This window comes from Delphinus delphis, chromosome 16, assembly GCF_949987515.2.
Source record: "Delphinus delphis chromosome 16, mDelDel1.2, whole genome shotgun sequence".
NCBI classification, from domain to species: Eukaryota; Metazoa; Chordata; class Mammalia; order Artiodactyla; family Delphinidae; genus Delphinus; species Delphinus delphis.
In genome coordinates this window covers 84789117-84815377 of record NC_082698.1, presented here as the reverse complement: position 1 = coordinate 84815377, position 26261 = coordinate 84789117, and the positions used below count along the sequence as shown (strand labels likewise).

General features: G+C 41.7%; 1 pseudogene; it reads right to left on the bottom strand.

The window, feature by feature from the left end:
- Nucleotides 1–2149: 2149 nt before the first annotated feature.
- LOC132439498 (histone deacetylase complex subunit SAP18 pseudogene) lies at nucleotides 2150–2609 on the bottom strand (annotated as a pseudogene).
- Between the last annotated feature and the right edge of the window lie 23652 nt (nucleotides 2610–26261).

Genomic DNA, 26261 nt, shown 5'->3' with positions numbered 1-26261 from the left:
ATTTCCCCTGCAATACCTCGATTTGGGTGAACTTCTCTCTTCTCAATGTCCCCCAAATAGCCTAAGGTTCCTGAGTTTGTCAGGAAGTGAACTCCCTTCCTCACTTCACAGGGTAAGCCTGGGAACCCTGTAAGCCAGGTACCAGACCAGTTATTTTCAAGGGACTTTGTAAGCATTGACCCCACAAAATCAACATAGTTCCCGAAAATGGTTTGGTTCTATCTACATCTTTCTAAATACGACATTTCAGGCAAAGCCTTGGTAATAAATCGATGTTTCTAATTGTGTCCTGTTACAAGGAGAATAGATTGTTATAGAATTTATGCAAATAACTTCATTGCCATGAAAAGAAGAATACAGTTAATCCTCTTGGTTCTAATTGCAAATTAATAGAGAAGCACTCTGTATCATTCAGAGTCTCAGCAGAAAACAGAGGGCTTACTTGGCTGTTATTTTTCAGCAGAATTTCATTAAGGGCGGTTTGAGAGTGATGGAGGAAAAAATTAAAGAACCAGTAATGGAGATTAAGGCACCCAAGATCTAGCAACAGGAGGAGGTTTCTAACGTCACTAGGTCAGAGGGAGAAAGAAGAGGGAAGACTGTAGGATGAGGTTTTTCCCCAAAAGAGCTGTAGTTAAAGACAGACCCATCCACTGAAAAATCCACAGTGATGAGGCAGAGAGAGAACAAAGTAACATCTAGACCTCTGTGCTCCATACTCCAGAACCACTGGCAGCCAGAGGGCAAGGGAATCCCAGTAAGTTGATACTGGTCAGCCCCCTGGACACAGAGCAGGGCAGGGAAGGATAAAAAAGGAACAGAATTGCAGGGTAAGGAGATAAGAGATGGGGCAGAGGCAAAAGAAGAATGACCAGCATACACTCTAAGTGATCTACGTGGCTTGGATTCCTTCCTTTCCATTCAACGAGTTATGTCTAAGAGGTTAAATCACTAAAGAGTGACTCAAGACTGCCCTTTTAACAACCTGCACTTTTAAAAATTGAAGTTTAGTTGATTTACAATGTTGTGTTTCAGGTGTACAGCAAAATGATTCAGTTATATATACATTATGTTCTCTGTGCTATACAGTAGGTCCTTGTTGTCTATTTTATATTTACTAGTGTGTATCTGTCAGTCCATTATAGCAGTTATCCCATTTGATGTATATGGTTCTTACTGTTATTACTTGTTTAATGTCTGCTTCCCACCATGCATTTTCCCTTAGGACAATGAGCACATTCCTTCTTTTCATTACAGCATCTCCACTGACTAAGCTCAGTGCCAATCTCTAGTGAGCACTTGGCAAATATTTGGAAATGGATGGATGAATAAAGGAAAACATATCTGCAGTTCTGAACCCTTGGATTCAACAAACCCCAGGTCGTGTGGTACTGTAATATTTACAAGGGAAAAAAATATCTGCATATAAGTGAACCCATGCAGTTCAAACCCATGTTACTCAAGGGTGAACTGTATTCAGTAATAGTTGCTAAATTCCAGAGGGATCAGGGAGAGAGAAAAGATAAATGTATATTATTTTTAATTTACAAAGGCTTAATGTATTAAACTGTTGCAAGTTATAGATAGCTTGTTAAAAAAAGGGCAAGATGGTTTCTTAATCTGGAATATAAGTCATTAAAGAACCAGCATGTTTCAAACAAAAGTTTAGAAAAATTATAATCATCTTTATCAGTTCATTCAGTCACATGTAATTCACTCTTATTTTGCTTGATTTGGGGTCAGCAGTTCAGCAACACATCAACATCTCCACTAAATCTTTCCTTTTTTGTTGATGATGAAGCACATTTGTGTGTAACTGACTGTAAGAGCTTTCAGAAAGCATCAGAGTAAAAGGATAACTATGAATGACAAAAGGCTTAAGATGGTCAGGATTAAAGACCTGATGAGAGTTCACTTTAATGCAACTGACTAGGAAATTTGATTGTTTCAGTGACATAACATTTTAAGATAATAACTGGAATTATGACTAATTACATTATAACTGGACATTTCATGGACAACAAAGACATTGACATATTTCTAGGAAATTTATACAATTTTGGAAACATATTAATAGCATATATCCATAAAAATATAAACTAAAGAAGATTAAACATTCCTTTTTCTCATAAGAAATTTTAAATAAAATTTAATAGGGTTGCATATAGTCAGAAGGAGGAAGTGCCCCATTTAGAGGGGTGATTGTTATGTCAAAGTGATCTCCTACAGGGAACTTCTGAGACTGCAGGGTTACAGAATCATCAGTCTTCTTTCTCCTAGACATGGTGCTGCCAGTCTTCTTATTTGACACCTGAATCTTTTAAGTTCCATAAAACAGTTGCAAAATTGATCTATGTACCCTTTCTAGCTCCTGGGTAGACTTCTTTTACTAAACGAGTCAGTTCTTTCAAGGTTGCATTCAACCAAGTGTAGCTCTGTAGCTCACTGGATTGTACATTTCTGCAGGAGAACGTGTCCATTCCGTGGTGGGAGAAGTTACCGGTGGTGAAGACACACAGCAGCAGCAGGAATGTCTTCTCTTTATTGATGGGCTTCTCTGGCTCCTTCTTAATTTCCTCCCGGGTAACGTGTACCTTCACCTCCATCATCCTCCTTCATAAACACTGCTTCTTGTTTGACAGTGCTTTCTGTGTAATTTAGTATATCAAGTAAACCTAATTAGTTTAACATCTATCTTTTTACAAGGTGTAAGAAGAAATCCTTTGAGATTTTCCAGGAGCCCTCTGGGAAATCTCAGTCAGTTCAAAGTCAATAAAACTTTATTTAGAAATTGATTCAGGATGTTGTCCAAAATGTCAAAATGTTTGAACATTTAATTAAATAGAATTACAGATCACTATGAAACAATCCTTCTTATCTATTTAACCAAAGTGACAATAAAATATTTCAAAGGCAAAAAAAAAAGTTATATGTTTGTAAAAGAACAAAAACCAAAAACCATATCTCTTTCAATACAGAGAATTCTTGATTTTGTTGACTAACCAAAGACACGATAAAGACAACAGGAAGTACAGGAAACTACTTTAAGACACAAAACAGTTGTTTCCTAGGCAGATTACTCAAAGGGTAAAGAAAAATCTTTTCCAATCTCTTATTAAAACAGACTGATAATACAAGAAACTTTGTCATTTTGACAGAGATAAAGCAAATTCTAGTTTTCCATCCTACACTGTTGGCCTTATTAAAAACAAACAAACAAACCTTATAAATAAGTTTATTCAATCTTAGCCGGCTTGATCATACAAGTTTCTCTCTTTTCCACAGACCTGTTACAACTTTATTTTCCCATTCAGGCTCTTGTCCCTAATCCCTCTTATGCATTCTGGAACACTGACACAACCTCTAAATTATTTTAGGGCAAAAACAACCTGTTCTTTCACCTCACCAAAACCACATCCATAATACCTTTTTTACCCTTCCTTACCAAAAACCAATTTATTTTCTTTGCATATTTTGAACACAGTTTTTACTTCACCCTTATTATTCCCAATAGTTCATGTAAATATATTAGAATTCTTACCCTTTATAACCTTAATTTCTAGTGAAAATTAGGAAGTAGGAGATTGTGAACCACCAAATGTCAGCATTCCAAAAGAGACTAGCACATTTATGAATACACCATTTTATAATTATACTGGCATATGTGTCCTTCATTGCACAATTTTTCAACGTGGCAAACACGTTTTTCAACAGACCCCAATATTATTAGACTCTCTATAGTAATAGCCAAGAGTAGGTAAATTAAAAATTGTATTAATTTATGCTTCAGTATTTTATCTTCTTTGGAAATGATCAGGGAGAAAGGGTCATAGGATGGTTAATGGGTCTGCTTGTATTTTCCATACCTGAGGGTTAATTTTGTTTGTGTGTTATGAGGAAATCACCCTTTTATTCTAGATTTACAGGTTGATGCAGTAGCTTGTTCTTATTTAACTTTTAATTTCACCTCTCATTCTAGTTTTCTACAGAACTGTCACAATCAATGAACAAATATGGATACCTTACTATGAACTAAAACCCATATTTTATTCAGGTTCCTTTTATTCTCCGTTTTTCTGCCCTAGGATCACATCCAGGGTATCACATGGCATTGACTCATCATGTCACTTTCGGATCTCTTTGGCTTTGACATTTTCTTACACTATCCTTCTCTCAGTGACCTAGACAGTGTTCAGGAGGAGACAGTTAGGTATTTTGTAGCCTGTCCCACACTGAGATTTACTTGCTGTTTTTCTTGTGATTAGAATAGACTCATGGGTTTTGAGGAAGCAGATCCCAGAGGTTAAGTGCTTTCTCATGACTTTATATCACGGGAACATACATCAAAGCAACTTATCACTGTTCATGTTAACTTTGTCTTCCTGGCTTAGGTACTGTTTGTAAGGTTTCCCCCACTGTGACATCACTTTTTCCTTAAGTCTGCACTGTGTATCTCCTTTAAGATGAAGTCACTATGCGGCCCCCACACTTCAGGACAGGGGAGATAGCCCCACCCCCTTAGTGAATGACTGAGTATCTACATCAACTATTTGGAGTTCTTCCTCACAGTTCATTCAACAGTTCTCATGAAACACACAAACACACACTCTCTCTCTCTCTCTCTCTCTCTCTCTCTCTCTCTCTATATATATATATATATATATATATATAAAATTTATTTTTAACAGGGTGGACACTCCACCCAGATCATTATTCTAAGTTTTTGGTTACAATTCAGCAGAACAGTATTTGGTTGTTCAGTTCACTCCTGCTTTGCTACTGAAAGCTCTTTCCATGGGTTCTTGCTTTCCTCTGACATAGTTCCACCTCGTGGGTTTCCTTTCTTCTTGTGCACATCTTTTTATGTGCTTGTTGACCATTTGCATTTCTTTTCTGGAGAAGGGTATGTTCAAGTCCCTTTCTATTCAAACAATTGGGTTGTCTTCTTGTTGTTGACGATTTGTAAAAGTTCTTGATGTATTCTGAAGAACAGGCTCTTGTCAGATATATCATGTACAAATATTTAGTTCCATTCTGTAGGTTATGTTTTCACTTTCTGGATAGCACCTTTTGATGAACAAAAGTTTTTAAAATTGAGGAAATGAAATCTATCCATTTTTACGTGGGTATCGTAACCTTCTTTGCTTGTCTGTAACCTCCCACTCCAACAGTAAGAAATCTGATTTCCACCATTTATCCTCCATTGAATTCACTGCTTACTCCATTCTGGATTTACAGATATAGTAGTTTCAGTATTGTTAACTCCTACCACCATGGGAAAGAACTTACAGAGTCCAGTATTTATGGATGGCACAATTTGCCTTTGTTCTACAAGATTCCAGTCTTTTCCATAGTTAATTAGGTCAAATATCTTTTGCCCCGCCACCCAACAGTGAGTTTTTTTCATACATTTCTAAACAAGTTAGATTCTTTGTCACATTCTCTATTCCATCCTGTGACACTCCCATATCCTAAAAAATTTAAAAACTAAATTTGAATATATTATGATTTACTCGTTGGGTTGTAAAAATCCATGGGTTTAGACTAATGCCTCATGGAAGGTATCCATCACTTAAGTATCACATGGAATATTTCAACCCCCACACCATAACCTGTTTACCATCTCTGATTCACCTGTTCCAGAATGTCACAGAAATGGAGCACTACAGTGTGAAGCCTCCTCAGACTGAATTCTTTCACTTAGCAATATACATGTGGGATTCACCCACGTTTTTTGCATGGTTGATGGTTAATTCCTTTCTATTTCTGAATAGTATTCCATTGTATGCATATGGGAAAAGTAACTTTCCCTCCCAGGTTCTTGATGGAGGCCTCCCCACCTCCATCCCTAGTAATAAAAGACAAAGAATAATAATACAAATGCCACTAGATATAACTTCTTTCCAAAATTTTAGCCATGAGTCAGTAAAACTGCATAATCCAGAATCATCTGTTTATATAAAAGAGTAGGCTGTGAACTGTGTTTCTGGAAGATGGACCAAGAATGATTACTTGCTTGGTGAAAGATAAAGATTTTTTACTAATATCTGCAGAGAGGACTTTTCAGATTTAGATTTGCCCTGATATGTAATCTTATGGAGGCTGTGGACTAAATTCTGGTCAAAGGAATTTTTGGAAAAACCTTGTGGCAATCTTGTTAGTTTTGAAAATCCATCTGAGTGGATAAAAATATCCAGTTTGTCTACTATCAGCATTTTTCTTTTCAGTCTCAGGTAGCAAGGCACTCTCAAGTTAGAATTATTTCTTTGCATGTTCACGTTTAAAGACTTGGTTCTCAGGACGTGGACGACACAGCTGTTGCTGGCAGAAGGGCCTGAGGAAGGACGTAAGCACTTTAAAGAGCTTCTGGGGCATATATCCTATTATCAGAGGTGTAGGGAAATTACTATCTAAGTTTTTCTTCTTTCTTGAGTGCAGAACAGTTATTTTCCCAATACCTTGACCTGAGAAGAACATGGAGACTTTAATATCGTTAAGAAGGGTGGGTGGGCTTTGAATTCCCCCTAGAACAACATTTCTGTTTCTGTGTCGACGAGATTAGTAAAGGAAGGATGGTTGTTTTTTAATTTTTCAAGGAATTGCATATTCAAGAGGCTGACCTGCCCATCCAACTTCACTATCTTGAAGTTGACTCTTTATATCAAGGAGAAGATTTCCAACTAAGATGTAAATCAGAAGATTCCTGTGTCCAGATTTAGAGCTCTGTGCCTTTGGATGTTTTCATGGATCCTTCTGCAAAGGCTCCATGTGCTCTCTCTCCCTCAGAGCGTGTGGTTCTACTTTAGCCAGGTGGTCTTAGCAGAGGAGAACTCACAAAGAGCTCCTCTCAGGCCGGAATAGTCAGAATAGCTACCCTCCAACTGGGTCAAGTTCTGAAAATTAGCAGGTGGTTCTGGACCAGGATCTGTCCATTTGGGATCTTGGTGAGGATTTTCTCCAGGGGGCCATCTGGAAGACTGCATGAACACACTGTATAAATGGGTGGGAGGGTTGATGGTGGATTTCAATTTTTTCTCTAAATCTGATTTCCATTCTCTTGTTCTGTTAAGGAAGTGATCTTAGGCTAGCCATGATACTCCTTCATCTTTCTTTCAGTTTGATCATCAAAGAGGTTTGAATAGGATCTTTGTTCTAGGGTGAAAGCCTTTAAAATAAAATCCTTGCAAATATCATCTTATCAGGTGTTTGGTCAAGACAACCAGTAAATTCTCCTGGCAGTACTGAAGATGTTTCTTCCTGCCAGGGGGGTTCCAAAGGTATACCTATTCCAAATATGACTCAAAACCAAGAAGCCTTTTTATAGCTTAACCATGGACAAAATGTTTTCACTAAAGAAGATGAAAAAAGAGCATCCCCCATGATCCAGTGTCACTCCCCAAAACAGCCAAAATAAAGAAAATATGAACAAGAGAAAAGGTTTATTTCTATGCACACAGGAGCCAATCCAAAAAGTCACTCACATGTTAAATTGTGAAAGTTAAAGGCTTATCAACCTAACTTACTAGGGGAAAAGGAGAGGGGAGAATTGGCTTCTATGGGAAGAACAGATAGGTTTCTTCAGGAAAGACTAACAGGTTATTTGCAAAACAATGAGATTTAAGAAAGTTTGTTATGTTTGTCCATGGATGAGTGATCTTTGCATTTTCTTCAACACCATAAAACACCCCACAGAGGGATTTATGGTAGGGTTACTCTTGGTCCTTCTCCTGGAATAGAAGCCACCCTGAAGAGAGAATATATTGGCTGTGGTCATTTCTCAGAAGTTTCAGCTCTTACTCAGATGAGGGGAGCTCCAAGAAGCCTTTTGTTCTGCATCAGTTGAATCTCAAGTATCTTCAGCTTCAGTTGTCTTTCTACCAACCTTGGGGTTCTGCCTGGCTTTCCATACCTCCAACTTTATTCTTCTTTTTCAAGATTCCTTGATCTATCCATTCCGAGCCCTTTGCATTTTCCACATGAAGTTTAGATTGGTTGTCAATTTCTGCAAAACACTACCTGGGATTTGGGTAGGGATTCTTTGCAACTTTAGATCTATTTGTGGAATACTGCCATCTTCACGGAATTAAGCCTTCTGATCCATGAATATGGGATTATTTCCCATGAATTTAGGCCTTTCTTAATTTCTTTCAACAAGCTATTGTTGTTTTCAGTGTACAAGTCTTTTTTTTTTTTTTTTCAGTGTACAAGTCTTATCCGCCTTTCTCTGGCCTTGGGTTATGAGGAATGCTTTTCCAGTTTTTTTGGTGTGTTTTTGCCACAAGAAGAGCTAAACATTTCCTTTCTGACTTCTGGCTCTGGTGTCACACTTAGCAGTGTCTACCCTGAGATTATGCACGTATTTACTAAAAGGTCTTCGTTTTGTACATCTCCTCTTTAATCCACCTGGATTTCCCTCTCAAATAACCAAAATGCTATTTCAAATAAAAACAAAAATATTCACCAGTTCCCTCTTAAAATAAGTGCACAGACACAAAAAGCCAACTTTTGTATGGTTTCATTTATAGGAAACATCCAGAAGAAGTACAGAAGCAGAGAAAGGATTAGGGGTGTGAGAGGCTGCGGGACGGAAGAATGGGGAGTGCGTGCTTGGGATACAGGGTTTTACTTTGGGGAATGAAACAGTCTTCAACTAGAAGGTGGTGATGGTTACACTGCATTGTGAATGTACTTAATGCTCCCGAACTGCAACTGAAAATAGAAAATGTTGGTATTTAAATTTTATTACTTTACACTTAAGTAGAGTGTGCCATAAAAATAGATAAAACTAAATACAAAATTTAAAAAGACCCAAACACAAACAAATACAGGGAAGGAAAGTAAATTTCAGGTGGGGGAGCAGGTTGATGGTGTAGATTGGGAGCTGACAGCAATGATGGTGGCAGAGGTGGCTTTGCTTGTGGGGATGATGATTTCTGAAATAGCTCTGGGTCTCCTGCAGGAAGCAGTGCAGGCTCTGCAGGGGTGGTGAATTTTGATCAGGCTCTGGGTCTCCTGCAGAAGCAGTTGAAGGTCCTCTCTACAGAGGTGGTAAACCACCATCTGGATCTCGGTCTCCTGCAAAAGCAGGTACATGTTCTCCCTTCCCAGTTGGCAAATCATCATCTGGCACTGGGTCTCCAGCTGGACCTGTGAGAGAAGTAAATTTTACCCACATGCCTGCCTTTCCATGTGCCTTTCCAAGGACAGAACTCTTCCCAGAGCTTTCCAGAGAATTCCCAGCCCAGGAACTCACACGGGAGGTCTTCTCTGACTGAAGTCCACCACCAGATGGATGGTCTGAGGCCAGCCCTTGCTTTGGGCCAAACACCAGCCTCTGGACACTCCTCTCTGTGTGGCCCAGAATTCTCATGCACCCCACCCCCAGCCTTCTCACCTTTGTGCTCTGCCTTGGTGGGCTCCAGATCCTCCAGCTGACTCAGGGGAAGGTTGACACGGTGCTCCAGCCCTGTGGAAGCCTGGGGCTTCTGGACACTGTGGGAGGTGTCTGGACAGGAGGCCCTCCCCGTTGACCTCTGGGCTGTGGTGGTGGAGGACCCTCCATGGCCACACTCACATGGAAGCTGGGTGAGCCCTTACTGGCAGTGTGGCACGCCTCAGCTCCTCACTTGGGGAGATGGATCAGGTGTCCTAATTGGAACTCCTTGCCGATCTCCTATGGGGGGCTTTGCAATGACAGTGACCAGCAGCCAGCCCAGCCTGGCAGGATCAGGGCATCGCCCGGCCATTATCGCTGCTTCTTCTGCCCACTTGACCTTCTGCTCCCAGATCAGGCACAGACCTGTGTCTGCTCACATATCTACCCGGGAGGAAAGAGATCCACCTAGAGGGCTTAGAACAACCCTCACGCAGAAAGGCGCTGTCTGGGCTCTCTCTTCCCATCCTGTCCAGCCATCTTGGACTTGGAGTGTAGACATGACCAGCCCACCAGGTTTCTGACCCCTCATCGGCCTGTTCTTGCTTGAGACAGACCCACCCCACAGAAGCCCCCATCTCCATACATCCAGGGAAGAGACAGAGGGCTACCCGAGTGGAATCAGAGTTGTGGCCTGGCTTGGGTGGCCTGCTCGGGGCCTCCCTGGCTTACCTTTGGGTCCCTCTGGGCAAAGAGCCAACGGCATCTGGGGTGGGACCTGACCCAATGTCGACAGCATTGGAAGACGCTGGCACTGAGACCTTTCCTGAGGCCATGGCCTTGGGATATTGGGACACAGAAAATCATGTTTCCAACCACATGAGCTGGTTATGGGGCTCCTCTAGGATGTGGATGCCTGGTTACCCAGGTTCCACGTTCTGTTGGGCTCTATTGCCAAGGATGTGAGGTCACTGCCTGGGGTCCCCTTGCCCAGGCTTCTTCCTTATACAAAGCTCCCCAAGGGCACCTCTGCACCCCATGCCGTGTCCACACGCTGTGACATCAACCTAGCCTGACCTGCAGCTGTGGGGCGGCTTGGGTGTGGCTAGGGTCCAGCTCTGTTGACACAGCTGGCTTCCGACCCAGTTTTTCCTCCTCACCCATGATGTGACCCTGGACAAATGCCATGGGCCTCTCAGGCCCACCCTAGTCTCCCCATCTGCATAGTGGCAGCCATTCTGGCAACATTCTAGGGAAGCCATCAGGTGTATAGACCTATAAACACTTACAGTGCCTGTAAAAACCATGGGCTCATGGTATCACATGGAGCTCATGCACAGACTGAACAAAGGAAGTATTCCATAAAGGGCTGGCGTAGCACAGAATACAACTGCAACAGGCCTGGGTCTGCTCTGGGACTAGAGAAAGTCACTCCCCTTCCTGCCTATTTCCCAGTCCCCCTGTGGGAGGATTGAAAGTAAATAAAATTCACACATCGCCCCCTCTGGTTTACAATCTTCCAGGTTCTCCTGGTTCAAGTGTCTCCTCTTGGCCTCTGGGGTGGGCTGCCTCTACAATGGCTCCCAGCAGTCTAGCCTCCTGGTCACATATCCTTGTATAAATCCCCACCCCTCCAGAATGGATGGACACTGTGATTGGTTCTAGCCTATGGATGGATTTAGGAAAAGTCTGTGTCTTTTACTCATTTCCTCTCTCCTGTGTTCTCTTGCTCTCTTGCTGCCTTTCTATGTTTCTGTCTCTCTCTCTTCCTCTGTCTCTCATGTGTGTAGGTATGTGTATGAATGTATGCATGTATATATATATATATATATATATATATATATATATATATATAGTTAGATTTAGAGTCAGGGTTTGGTTTAGGGTTAGGGGTCAGGGTTTGGGTTACGGTTTTTGTTTCTTGGAGGTTGAGTTCTGTGAGTTCTTGGTCTATTTTGGATATGAACCCCTTATCAGATACATTGTTTGCAAATATTTTCTCACATTCAGTATGCTGCCTTTTTGTTTTGTGGATGGTTACCTTTGCCGTTGAAAACCTTTTCAGTTGGATGGAGTCCCATTGGTTTATTTACTTTTCTTTCCCTTGTTTGAGAAGAACAATAAAAAAATATTGCTAAGACTGATGTCAAAGAGCATACTGCCTATGTTTTCTTCTAGGAGTTTTATGGCTTCAGGTTTTACATTGAAGTATACGATTTATTTTAAGGTTGTTTTTGTAGATGGTATGAGAAAGGAATCCAGTGTGACTCTTGTGCATGTAGCTGTCAGGTTTTCCCAACACCATTTATTAAAGAGGCTATCTTTTCCCCATTGTGTCTTCTCACCTCCTTTGTCATAGATGAATTGACCATATAAGCATGGGTTTCTTTCTGGGCTCTCAGTTTCGTTCCATAGATCTATGTGTATTACTTACTTTTGTGCGAATAAAAGTAAGTAATACTTGTAAGTAAGTAATACTGTCTTGATGAGTCTAGGTTTCTAGTATATTTTGAAATCAGGCAGCATGGTATGTCCAAGTTTGTCCTTCTTTCTTAAGATTGTATTGACTATTTAGGTTCTTTTGTGTTTCCATACACATTTTGGAATTCTTTTTTGTAGTCCTCTGAGAAAAATCCATTGATATTTTGAAAGGAATGGCATTGAATCTCTGGATTGCCTTGGGGGTGTGGAATCGTTTTACCAGTACAAATTCTTCTGCTCAATGAGCACAGTGTATCTTTCCATTTGTTTGTGTCATCTCCATGTTCTTTCATCAATGTCTTCCAGTTTTCTGAGTATGGCTCTTTTACCTCCTGGGTTAGATGTACTCCTAGGTATTTCATTTTTGTTAATGTCATTGTCAATGGGGTTGTTTACTTAATTTCTCATTCTGATAGCTTTTTGTGAGTGTATAGAAATGCAATCGATTTCTGTAGATTAATTTTGTATCCTGCAACTTAAACTGAGTTTTCTGATGAGTTCTATTTGTTTTTAGGTGTCACCTTCAGCATTTCCTATACAGAGTATCAGGGCATCTACAAAGAGTGACAGTTTAACTTTTTCCTCTGCCATCGGATTCCTCTTTTTTTTTTTTTTCCATTTAATTATTATGGCCAGGACTTCCTAGACCATGTTGAATGTAAGTGGCGAGTGTAGTCAGGGTGAGAGTTAGGTGTAAGCATAACTGGCCCTCTTCCCCTTCCTCCCTCTCCATCTCTCTGAGGCCTCAACTGACTTCTGTAGGTTAATTTCGTATCCTGCAACTTAACTAAATTTCCCAATGAATTCTATTTGTTTTTGGGTGTTGCCTTCAGCAATTTCTATATAGAGTATCATGTCACGTATAATCTATTTTTAATAGACGTACATCTATTTTAAATGGATTTTTTTTTTCCTGTTTTTGTTTGGTTTGGGTTTTTTTTGTGGTACGTGGGGCTCTCACTGCTGTGGCCTTTCCTGTTGAGGAGCACAGGTTCCGGACACGCAGGCTTAGCAGCCATGGCCGCTCTGTGGCATGTGGGATCTTCCCGGACCGGGGCACGAACCCGTGTCCCCTGCATCAGCAGGCGGACTCTCAACCACTGTGCCACCAGGGAAGCCCTGTGTTATTGTTTTTTATTTTGAGACAAATTTTTACTACATATGTGTTTGCAACTGTTTTTCTCCCAGTTGGTGACTTGCCTTTTGACTTTCTGAATAAGGTCTTTCACAGAGTCAAAATCTTTAACTTTATGAAGTCCATCATATTCCTTGTTTATCTTTCTGGATTGCTTTTTTGTGTTGTGTGTTAAAGCTCAAAGCTCATGATCTACATGACCAAAACCAAGCTCGTGTTGATTTTCTTTGATGTTTTCTCCTGAAATTTTGATTCATTTTGAATTTAAAATGTATCTATGAATAATTTTGAGTGTATTTGGTGCAAGTTGTAAACTTTGCATCTGTTCCTTAACTATTTTTAGAAAAGTTATGGGATATAGTCTCCATCTCAGTGCGACTGCCCCAAGTTGAACAGATTCAGCCGTTCTGCCGTCAGGGAGTCCAGCATCCAGTGAGCTGTGAGGAAGGCAGGGCCTGCAGTGCCCGCACTGCCCACAGTGGGCCGAGCTCGCCTCTCTGACCTAATGCGCACGCGCATTCCACCTTTGGACTTGGTTCCTCAGGCAGCTGAAATGAGTTCCGTCTCCTCAGGCACCTCCAGGGCTTCGGCAGGGATGCCTGGGTCAGTGTCTCTGCAGACAGGAGCTCAGTCTTCTTAGGATTCACTGGGGTTTTGGCTTCAGGACAACACTGGGCTGTGTCCACACTGAATGGGAGTCTGGTTCTTCAAGACCAAATGGGGCTTAGGCTTCCTGATAAAGTAGGGCTGCATCCACACTGACAGAAGCTTGGTTTCCTGAGGACACAGGTGACACCAGGAGGAAAAGGTGAGGAAAAAGGAAGGAGAAGTGAGGAAAAGTGGGGAGTAGCTTTCTGTGTGCCACTGACTGCTTGGAGTGGGGGAGGGGGAGTTCCGTCTTCAGAGGACCCAGGAAGGCTTGATGTGGAAAACTGGGTTCTTAGTCAGTTTTGTGTGTGATGTAGATGACATGTGGTATGTGGTGCCCAGGTTTCCCAGCCCCGTTTATTGTGGGGACTTTTGTCCTTCCCCTTGGTGTGTCCTTGGCCCCTTTTCATAAATTAACTGACCACCTCCATTTGGGTTGAATTCTGGGCTCTTTGTCTGTAACAGGGGTGGGGCAGGCATGAGCTATAGAGACCCCACTCAGCCATTGGTTGGTGCCACATTTGGCCTCTCCCCCTCTTTTGTATAAAAGGACCCCGAATTCAGACTGACAGAAGATGGTTTTTCGAGATGCTAGTCTGCCATCTTCTCGGTCAGCTAGCTTTCTGATTAAAGTCATTATTCCTTGATCCAACTCATCTTCTGATTTATTGGCCTGTCGTGTGGTGAGCAGAATAAGCTTGGGCTTGGTAATACAGTTACATGCTTATTAGCATGTAGTCAGTCACTTGCTCAAATTCAAATCCAGAAGTATACATTTCCCTCAGCACTACATCTGTAACATGAAAAGCAGGACATGACGCTCAATAAAGATTTATTGATTTAGTGGGTAAATAAATGAGAGAAAGAGAAGGGAATGTTTGGGAGCAAAAGCAAATAAGAAACCCATACTGTGCACTGGACACCAGCTGGATGTTTCTAGGAGATGGAGGGTACAGATCAGGAACTTGTGAGGTTCAGCTCTGGGGATTTGATGGAGGAGCATTTGCATTCAGGTGGTTGATGAAACTACCTAGGGAATCAGGAATAGATTTTTAAAAAACTCTGACGTCATGTTGAACCAGCGTTTAAAACAGAAACAAAAATAGAGGGGTCACAAGAGGAACCTCAGGAAGATTAATCAGGGAATTAAAAGCTGAGAACCACAAAGAATTAGTATTGCAGTCAAAGTAAATGGCACTTGAAAAAGAAATTGACACGTTCTATTACCCTTCAAATATACCACTACTGTAATTACCAAATGCGATAAAGTATATGTAATGAATCAACTTATTCAATATTCCATTTTAAACTCTGCTTTAGGGAAGCAGTGCAGAAAAGAGATTTAAAACATGAGTTCTTGAGTTCCATTCCTGGGCCTGCTGAGTAAGCCAAGAGACTAACACTCCCACCGACAGAAACTGTAAACTCTGAACAAAATGTAAAAGCAACCGCTTGGAGGCTCTGGAGAGTAAACAAGGGAGACAAACTCTGAGGTTGAAGACTCAAGCGGCCTGGGGCCTGAGGGTGGATTCTGTAGTGGGGTGGAACTCACAGCTTCCATCTCCCAAACCAGTCAGAAGGCAGGGGGATGACATCTTTAAAGTCCTGGGGGAGGGGAGACCCTGTCAGCTAGAATGCCATATCCCATGAAAACCTACTTCAAGAAGTAAAGTGAGGGAATACCCTGGTGGTCCAGCGGTTAGGACTCGGTACTTTCACTGCCATGGTCTGGGTTCAATCCCTGGTCAGGGAAGCTGTGAAACACAGCCAAAAAAAAAAAAAAAAGAGAGAACTAAGGTCAAATAAAGACACTTGTGAGTGTCTGTCGGCAACAGACCTGTACTACAAGAACGTGAAAGAAAGCTCTTCAAGTTGAAGGGAAATGATACCAAAGGAAAACATGCATCTTCAGGAAGGAATAACAAGCTTTGGAAATGGTAAATACATAGGAAGATATCATTTCTTTTAAATATTGACAGTTTAAAGTGAAAATATAAAATGTCTTGAAGAGTTTATAATGTATGTAAATGTAATATATAAGGCAATTATAAAGCATAGCACAAGGTGGGGGAAGAAGTGAGGAGATTTCTACATTTTTAGATGAAGTGGTATAATGTTAACTCTAAATAGACTGCAAAGTTAAGCATTTTTACTCTCAGTGCAGCTAATAAAAGGAACTGGAAAGGAATATAGCTAAAAAGCCATTGGATGCATTAAATGGGATTCAAAATATATTTGAATAATTCAAAAGAAGACAGGAAAGAAGGCCCAGGGACAACAAAATTAGAAGGAACAAAGGTCAAAGAGCAATATGGCAGCCTTAAATATAGTTTTGTCAATAATTACATGTAAATGGACTGATACATTATATAAAAGGCAGAAGTTATCAACTGTACTTTTTTAAAAGACAGCATTATACTGTCTACAAAAAAACACTTAAAAATTATCCAGGTCTCTTTATTCTTTTGTTATAGTCTCCAGACTCTACCTCTTATTTCTTTTCTTTTACTACATCTTCCTTAGAGGTTTTTTTTGTTGTTGTTTTTTAATTGAGGCATAGTTGCTTTACAACGAAGTGAATCAGCTATATGCATACATATATCCCCTCACTCTTGGACCTCTCTCCCACCCCCACCCCATCTCACCCATCTAGGTCACCACAGACCACGGAGCTGAGCTCCCTGTGCTATACAGCAGGTTCCCACTAGCTATGTGTTTTACACATGGTAGTGTATATATGTAAATCCCAATCTCCCAATTCATCCCACTCACCCCTTCCTCCCCTGCACCATGTCCACACATCCATCCTCTACATCTGCATCTCTATTCCTGCCCTGCAAATAGGCTCATCTGTACCATGTTTCTAGATTCCACATATATGCATTAATATACAATATTTGTTTTTCTCTTTCTGACTTCACTATGTATGACAGACACTAGGTCCACCCACGTCTCTACAAATGACCCAATTTCATTCCTTTTTATGGCTGAGTAATATTCCATTGTAGATATATACCACATCTTCTTTATCCATTCATCTGTCGATTGACATTGCTTCCATGTCTTGGATACTGTAAATAGTGCTGCAATGAACATTGATGTGTATGCGTCTTTTTCAATTATGTTTTTCTCAGGGTATATGCCCAGTAATGGGATTGCTGGGTCATATGGTAGTTCTTTTTTCAGTTTTTTGAGGAACCTCCATACTGTTCTCCATAGTGGCTGTATCAATTTACATTCCCACCAACAGTGCAAGAGGGTTCCCCTTTCTCCACACCCTCTCCAGCATTTATTGTTTATAGATTTTTTTTGTGTGTGTGTGTGGTACACGGGCCTCTCTCACTGTTGTGGCCTCTCCTGTTGCGGAGCACAGGCTCTGGATGCGCAGGCTCAGCGGCCATGGCTCACGGGCCCAGCCGCTCCGTGGCATGTGGGATCTTCCTGGACCGGGGCACGAACCCGTGTCCCTTGCATCAGCAGGCGGACTCTCAACCACTGCGCCACCAGGGAAGCCCTTATTGTTTATAGATTTTTTGATGATGGCCATTCTGACTGGTGAGAGGTGACACCTCATTGTAGTTTTGATCTGCATTTCTCTAATAATTAGTGATGTTGAGCATCTTTTCATGTGCCTCTTCATCATCTGTGTATCTTCTATGGAGAAATATCTATTTAGGTCTTATGCCCATTTTTTGCTGGGTTGTTTGTTTGTTTTTTATATTGAACTACATGAGCCGTTTACATATTTTGGAGATTAATGCCTTCTCAGGTGCTTCGTTTGAAAATATTTTCTCCCATCCTAAAGGCTGTCTTTTCATTTCTTTTATGGTTATCTTTGCTGTGCAAAAGCTTTTAAGTTTAATTAGGTCCCATTTGTTTATTTTTATTTTCATCACTCTAGGAGGTGGGTCAAAAAAGATCTTACTGTGATTTATGTCAAAGAGTGTTCTTCCTATGTTTTCCTCTAAGAGTTTTATAGTGTCTGGTCTTACATTTAGGTCTTTAATCCATTTAGAGTTTATCTTTGTGTATGGTGTTAGGGAGTGTTCTAATTTCATTCTTTTACATGTAGCTGTCCAGTTTTCCCAGCACCACTTATTGAAGAGACTGTCTTTTCTCCATTGTATATTCTTGCCTCCTTTGTCATAGATTAGTTGACCATAGGTATGTGGGTTTTTCTCTGGGCTTTCTATTCTGTTCCATTGATCAATACTTCTGTTTTTGTGCCAGTACCATACTGTCTTGATTACTGTAGCTTTGTAGTATAGTCTGAAGTCAGGGAGCCTGATTTCTCCAGCTCTGCTTTTCTTTCTCAAGATTGCTTTGGCTATTCGGGGTCTTTTGTATTTCCATACAAATTGTAAAATTTTTGTTCTAATTCTGTGAAAAATGTATTGGTAATTTGACAGGGACAGCACTGAATCTATAGATTGCTTGGGTAGTATAGTCATTTTCACAATATCGATTCTTCCAATCAAAAACATGGTATATGTATCCATCCGTGTGTCATCTTTGATTTCTTTCATCAGTGTCTTATAGTTTCCGGAGTACAGGTCTTTTACCTCCTTAGGTAGGTTTATTCCTAGGTATTTTATGCTTTTTGTTGCAATGGGATTGAATTTCTTGAATCTTGAATTTATTGAATCTGCTGGCTCCTTGATCTTGGATGCCTACCTTCCAGGACTGTGAGAAATAAACTTCTGTTGTTCATAAGCATGTCAGTCTATGGTATTCTGTTACAGCAGTTCAATGGATTAAGACACACACAAAGGTAGCTCTGTGCTCTGTGGTAAAGTAGACAACAATCCGATTTACTGCTTGGGAGCAACACTGTGTGCCTGACATGTTACATACAGGATGGATGGTCCTCACAGTAATCCTATGAGGGAGGCATCACAAGCCACATGTTACAGGTGAGGATGCTGAGACTCATGCAAAGTCTAAGTGACCTGCCTGGGTTGTTCTAATTCTTTGAAATTTGATTGTTTGTTGAATTTCCCTTTCTGATGTTTTGTTGTTAGTGCATAGGAATGCACAGACATCTGTGCATTAATTTTGTATCCTGCAACTTTACCCAATTCATTGATTAGCTCTAGTAGTTCTCTGGTGGCATCTTTAGGATTTTCTATGTTTAGTATCATGTCATCTGCAAACAGTGACAGTTTTACTTCTTCTTTTTCAATTTGGCTTCCTTTTATTTCTTTTTCTTCTCTGATTGCTGTGGTTAGGATTTCCAAAACTACTCTGAATAATAGTGGCAAGAGTGGACATTCTTGTCTGGTTCCTGGTCTTAGCAGAAACGCTTTCAGTTTTTCACCATTGAGAATGATGTTTGCTGTGGGTTTGTAATGGGGTAGGTTCCCTCTATGCCCACTTTCTGGAGAGTTTTCATCATAAATGGGTGTTGAATTTTGTCAAAAGTTTTACTGCATCCACTGAGATGATTATATGGTTTTTATCCTTTAATCTGTTAATATGGTGTATCACGTTGATTGATTTGCATATATTGAAGAATGCTTGCATCCCTGGGATAAATTTCATTTGATCATGGTGTATGATCCTTTCAATGTTTTGCTGGATTCTGTGTGCTAGTATTTTGCTGAGGATTTTTGCATATATGTTCATCAGTAATATTGGTTGGTTTTTTGTGTGTGATACCTTTGTCTGGTTTTGGTTTCAGGGTCATGGTGGTCTCATAGAATGAGCTTAGGAGTGTTCCTTCATCTGCAATTTTTTGGAAGAGCTTGAGAAAGATGGGTGTTAGTTCTTCTCTAAATGTTTGATAGAATTCACCTGTGAAGCCATCTGTCCTGGTCTTTTGCTTGTTCAAAGATTTTTAATTGCAGTTGCAATTTCATTACTTGTGATTTGGTCTCTTTATATTTTCTATTTATTCCTGGTTCAGCCTTAGAAGGTTGTACCATCCTAAGAATTTGTCCATTTCTTCCAGGTTGTCCAATTTATTGGTATATAGTTGCTTGTAGTAATCTCTTGTGATTCTTTATATTTCTGCAGTATCAGTTGTAATTTTTCCTTTTTCATTTATAATTTTATTGATTTGAATCCTCTCTTTTTTCTTGATGAGTCTGGCTAAAAGTTTTTCACTTTTCTATATATTCTCAAAGAACCAGCTTTTAGTTTCATTGATTTTTGCTACTGTTTTCTTTGTTTCTTTTTCATTTATTTCTGCTCTGATTTTTATGATTTCTTTCCTTTTACTAACTTTGGGTTTTATTTGTTCTTTTTTCTCTAGTTGCTTTAGCTGTAAGGTTACTTTGTTTATTTGAGGTGTTTCTTGTTTCTTGAGGTAGGATTGTATTCCTATAAACTTCACTCTTAGAATTGCTTTTGCTGCATCCCATAGGTTTTGGGTCATCGTGTTTTCATTGTCATTTGTTTCTATATATTTTTATTTCCTCTTTGATTTCTTCAGTGATCTCTTGGTTATTTACTAGTGTATTGTTTAGCCTCCATGTGTTTGTGTTTTTTACAGTATTTTTTTCCCCTGTAATTGATTTCTAATCTCATAGCATTGTGGCTGGAAAAGATGCTTGATACAATTTCAATTTTCTTAAGTTTACCAAGGCTTGATTTGTGATGCAATATGTGATCTATCCTGCAGAATGTTCCGTGTGTACTTGAGTAAAGTGTATTCTGCTGCTTTCAGATGGAATGTCCTATAAATATCAATTAAGTGTATCTGTTCTACTGTGTCATTTAAAGCTTGTGTCTTCTTATTGATTTTCTGAATGGATGATCTCTTTATTGGTGTAAGTGGGGTGTTAAAGTCTCCCACTATTATTGTGTTACTGTCAATTTCCCCTTTTATGACTGTTAGCATTTGCCTTATGTATTGAGGTGCTCCTATGTTGGGTGCATAAACATTTATAATTGTTATATCTTCTTGGGTAGATCTCTTGATCATTATGTTGTATCCTTCCTTGTCTCTTGTAACAGTCTATATTTTAAAGTCTAGTTTATCTGATATGAGTATTGCTACTCCAGCTTTCTTCTGATTTCCATTTCCATGGAATATCTGTTCCCACCCCCCCACTTTCAGTCTGTATGTGTCTCTAGGTCTGAAGTGGGTCTCTTGTAGACAACATATATATGGGTCTTGTTTTTGTATATGGACTGCCAGGACTTGTGTGGCCAGAGGAGGCTCTGGCAGAAGTTGGTATCAGGCCCAGGATCCGCTTGGCCGGAAGAGGCTTTGGTGGGGCAGCACATGGGCTGTCGGGGCCCATGCGGCCTGTGGAGGCTTTGTGGGGGGCATAATCATGTCTGACAGGACCAGCACAGTGGGAAGAGGCCTAGGCGGGCAGGGAGAGGGCTTGGGCCAAGGACCCATGTGACCAGAAGAGGCCGTGGTGGGAGGTGGGTCTCAGGTCCAGGACTCACAAGGCTGGAAGAGGCCTTGGTGTAGGGGGGTGCTCAGACCTGGGGACCCACGCAGCCAGAAGAGGCCTTGGCAGGCAGGGGCTCAGGTCTCGGACCTGTGTGAATGGAGGCGGCCCCTGGGTGTGGGGGTTCAGCCCCGGGACCCCAGCAGGCTCACCAGGGCCTGAGTAGGCAGGGGAGATGCTTGCCACGTTCCTCTCCAATCCCCCAAAGCCCCCTCACCATCCCTGCTGATCTGCTCAACATAAGTGGACCCCTCTGAGCATGGAAACCCCTCCCCTCCCACAGCCCCACACAGGGATGCAGGTCCCATCCCGCCTCCACTTTTCTTCCCCCCTCTTTTTCTCCCATATCCTACCCAGTCATGTGGGAATTCTTCCCATCCCCTTAGGTGTCCGAGGTCCCCCACCAGTACCTAGTAGGTACCCTAGTTATGAGGAGATGTGGACTCTGTGTCCTCCTACTCTGCCATCTTAACTCCACCCCCAAAAAACACTTAAATTAGAAAAATTCAAACAGATATAGTCATAAGTACATATGTATTGATAATAAATTTAGAATATATGAAGTAAAAATCGACAGACTTAAGGAAGAAATAAACAATTCAATAATCATAGTTGGAGATTTTAACACTCTTTTCCTACCAACTAATGGAACTAGACAACCAATCAGTAAGGGGAGAGGGGGGAGTGGGAAGGGGAGAGAGCCGAGCTTGTGAAGGGGGCAGGAGGGAGGGAGGAATCTGTACAGTGTGACAGGGAATAACCATGCTCCAACGGTGGAGGGAAACCAAACCAGGCTCAGTACCAGAGACGGGCGACTAGAGTGGGGTTACCTACCAGGGAGAGTCAACTTAAAATAGCTGCAGTGTATGCCACAGGATACAGCCAGCATGTGTCTCAGAGCAGGAGAAAGCAGAGAGCCCAGCAGAGTAAACTGGACCAGCCAGCTTGTTGGCCCATGTCCACACTTATAGTTTCTCCAAATCATTGCCACACAGGAGCCCAGTGCCACCAAAAAGGCTGGTTCTGGACTAAGAATGGGTGGAAATGACTAGATACAGAGAGGTCAGGGGAAAAGGAGTGTGAGCGCCCTCTCAAGACAAGTCTACAAACACTACCCAAAGCACATGAGGAAAATTGTCAATAGGAAACAATAAACTGACGTGATAAATTGCAGTGAATTCACCTTCAAAACTGCAAACAACAGTAAAATTTAAATGATTTAGTAACCATTAGCTCAAGATGGTGGAGTAGAAAGATGTGTGCTCACCCCTTCTTACAAGAACATCAAAATCACAACTAACTGCTAAACAACCATCAACAACAACAAAAAATGCTAGAACCTACCACAAAAGATACTACATCCAAAGACAAAGGAGGAGCCAAAACGAGACAGTAGGAGGGGCACAATCATGATAAAATCAAATCCCACAACTGCCGGGTGGGCAACCCACAAACTGGAAAACAACTATACCACAGAAGTTCTCCCACTGGAGTGAAAGTTCTGAGCCCCACATCAGGCTTCCAGCCTGGGGGTCCAGCAATGGGAGAAGGAGTCCCCAGAGAATCTGCATTTGAAGGCCAGTGGGATTTGACTTCAGGGCTTATACAGGACTGGGGGAAACAGAAACTCCATTCCTGCAGGGCACACACAAAGCCTTGTGCACACCAGAACCCAAGGGAAAAAAGCAGTGACCTTATAAGAGACTGGGACAGACCTGCCTGCGAGTACTGGAGGGTCTCCTGCAGAGGTGGGTGGAAGCTGTGGCTCACTGTGGGGACAAAGACACTGAAAGCAGAAGTTCTGGGAAGTACTCTTTGGCATGAGCCCTCCTGGAGGCCATCAGCACCACCAAACAGCCTGTAGGCTCCAGTACTGGGTTGCCTCAGCCCAAAAAATGAATAGGGCAGGAACACAGCCCCACCCATCATCAGACAAGAGGATTAAGGTTTTATTGAGCACAGCCCTGCCCACCAGAGGATCAAGACCCAGCTCTACTCACCACCAGTCCCTCCCATCAGGAAGCTTTCACAAACCCCTTAGATAGTTTCACCCACCAGATGGCAGACAGCAGAAGCAAGAAGAACTGCAATCCTGCAGACTGCAGAATGGGGGAAAAAAAAAAGCACAGAAACTTAGAAAAAATGAAACAGCAGAGGTTTATGTCCCAGAAGATGGAGCAAGTAAAACCCCAGAAAAATATCTAAGTGAAGCAGAGATAGACAACATTCCAGAAAAAAATTCAAAATAATGATAGTGAAGATGATCCAGAATTTCGGAAAAAGAATGGAGGCAAGGATTGAGAAGATGCAAGAAATGTTTAAGAAAGACCTAGAAAAACTAAAGAACAAAAAACAGAGATGAACAATATAATAACTGAAATGAAAAATACACTAGATGGAATCAATAGCAGAATAACTGAGGCAGAAGAATGGATAAGTGACCTGGAAGACAGAATGGTGGAAATCACTGCCATGGAACAGAATATAGAAAAAAGAATGAAAAGAAATGAAGACAGCTTAAGAGACCTCTGGGACAACATTAAATGCACCAACATTTGCATTATTTCGGTCCCAGAAGGAGAAGAGAGAGAGAAAGAACCTGAGAAAACTTTTGAAGAGATACTAGCTGATAATTTCCCTAAGATTGGAAAAGAAACAGTCACCCAAGTCCAGGAATTGCAGAGAATCCCAGGCAGAATAAAGACAAGGAGGAACATGCCGAGACACATAGTAATCAAACTGACAAAAATTAAAGACAAAAAGTATTAAAAGCAACTAGGGAAAAATGACAAATAACATACAAGAGAACTCCCATAAAGTTATCTGCTGATTTCTCAGCGGAAACTCTGCAGGACAGACGGGAGTGGCAAAATATATTTTTTAATAGATTTTTATGGAGTACAATTGCGTCACAATACTGTGTTAGTTTCTGTTGCACAACAAAGCAAATCAGCCACATGCATACAGATGTCACCATATCCCCTCCTTCTTGAGCCTCCCTCCCATCTTCTCTATCCCACCCCTCTAGGTCATCTCAAAGCACTGAGCTGATCTCCCTGTGAAATGCTGTTCCTTCCCATCAGCTAACTCCTTTACATTTGGAAGTGTATATATGTCAATGCTACTCTCACTTTGCCCCACCTTCACCCTCCCAACCCATGTCATCAAATCCATTCATTGGTACATTTTTTTCTTTTTTTTAGATTCCACATATATGCATTAACATAGGGTATTTGTTTTTCTCTTTCTGACTTACTTCAATCTGTATGACACACTCTAGGTCTACCCACCTCACTACAAATAACTCAATTTCGTTTCTTTTTATGGCTGAGTAATATTTCATTGTATAGACATGCCACATCTTCTTTACCCATTCATCTGTGGATGGACATCTAGGTTGGTTCCATGTCCTGGTGATTGTAAATAATGCTGCAGTGAACATTGTGGTGCATGTCTCTTATTGAATTATGGTTTTCTCAGGGTATATGCGTAGTAGTGGGATTGCTGGGTCGTATGGTAGTTCTATTTTTAGTTTTTTAAGAAACCTCCAGGAAGGTTGAGGAAGATGGCAGAAGAGTAAGACACGGAGATCACCTTCCTCTCCACAGATACATCAGAAATACACCTACACATGGAGCTACTCCTATAGAACACCCACTGAATGCTGGCAGAAGACATCAGACCTCCCAAAGGCAAAAAACTCCCCACGTACCTGGGTAAGGCAAAAAAAAAAAACAATAAACAGAGACAAAGAATAGGGACTGGACCTGCACCAGTGGAAGGGAGCTGTGAAGGAGGAAAGGTGTCCACACACAAGGAAGCCCCTTCACAAGCGGAGACTGTAGGTAGTGGAGGGGGGAGCTTCGGAGCCACGGAGAAGGGCACAGCAACGGGTGCGGAGAGCAAAGCGGAGATATTCCTGCACAGAGGATCAGTGCCGACCAGCACTCACCAGGCTGAGAGGCTTGTCTGCTCACCCACCGGGGTGGGCGGGGGCTGGGAACTGAGGCTAGGGCTTCAGATGGATCACAGGGAGAGGACTGGGGTTGACAGTGTGAACACAGCCTGAAGGGGTTAGTACACCATGGCTAGCCGGGAGCGAGTCCAGGAAAAAGTCTGGACCTGCCAAAGAAGCAAGAGACTTTTTCTCCCCTCTGTTTCCTGGTGCGAGAGGAGAGGGGATTAAGAGCACTGCTTAAAGGAGCTCCAGAGATGGGCGCGAGCCTCGGTTAAAAGCGCGGACCCCAGAGATGGGCATGAGACGCTAAGGCAGCTGCTGCTGCCACCAAGAAGGCTGTGTGCGAGCACAGGTCACTCTCCACACCCTTCTTCCGGGGAGGCTGTGCAGCCCGCCACTGCCAGGGTCCCGGGATCCAGGGACAACTTCCCCGGGAGAACGCAAGGCATGCCTCAGGCTGCTGTAACGTCATGTTGGCCTCTGCCGCCGCAGGCTCACACCACATCAGCACCCCTCCCTCCCCACGGCCTGAGTGTGCCAGAGCCCCGGAATCAACTAATCCTTTAACCCCATCCTGTCTGAGCGAAGAACAGACGCCCTCAGATGACCTACATGCAGAGGTGGGACCAAATCAAAGCTGAACCCCGGGAGCTGTGTGAACAAAGAAGAGAAAGGGAAATACCTCCCAGCAGCCTCAGGAGCAGCCGATTAAATCTCCACAATCAATTTCATGTACCCTGCATCTGTGGAATACCTGAATAGAAAACGAATCATTCCAAATTGAGGAGGTGGACTTTGGGAGCAAGATGTGTTATTTTTTTGCCTTTTCCTATTTTTGTGAGTGAGTATGTGTATGCTTCAGTGTGAGATTTTGTCTGTTTAGTTTTGCTTTCACCATTTATCCTGGGGTTCTGTCTATCCGTTTTTGTTTGTTCGTTTGTTTTTTACTTTTGTAAAATTTTCTTTTCTCAATAATTATTTTTTAATAACTTTATTTTATTTTATCTTACTTTATATTATTTTATTTTATCCTCTTTCTTTCCTTCTTTCTATTTTTTCTCCCTTTTATTCTGAGCCATGTGGAGGACACTCTCTTGGTGCTCCAGGCAGGAGTCAGTGCTGTGTCCCTGAGGTGGGACAGGCAAGTTCAGGACACTGGTCCACAAGAGACCTCCCAGCTCCATGTAATATCAAAAGGCGAAAATCTCCCAGAGATCTCCATCTCAAACAAAGACCCAGCTTCACTCAATGACCAGCAAG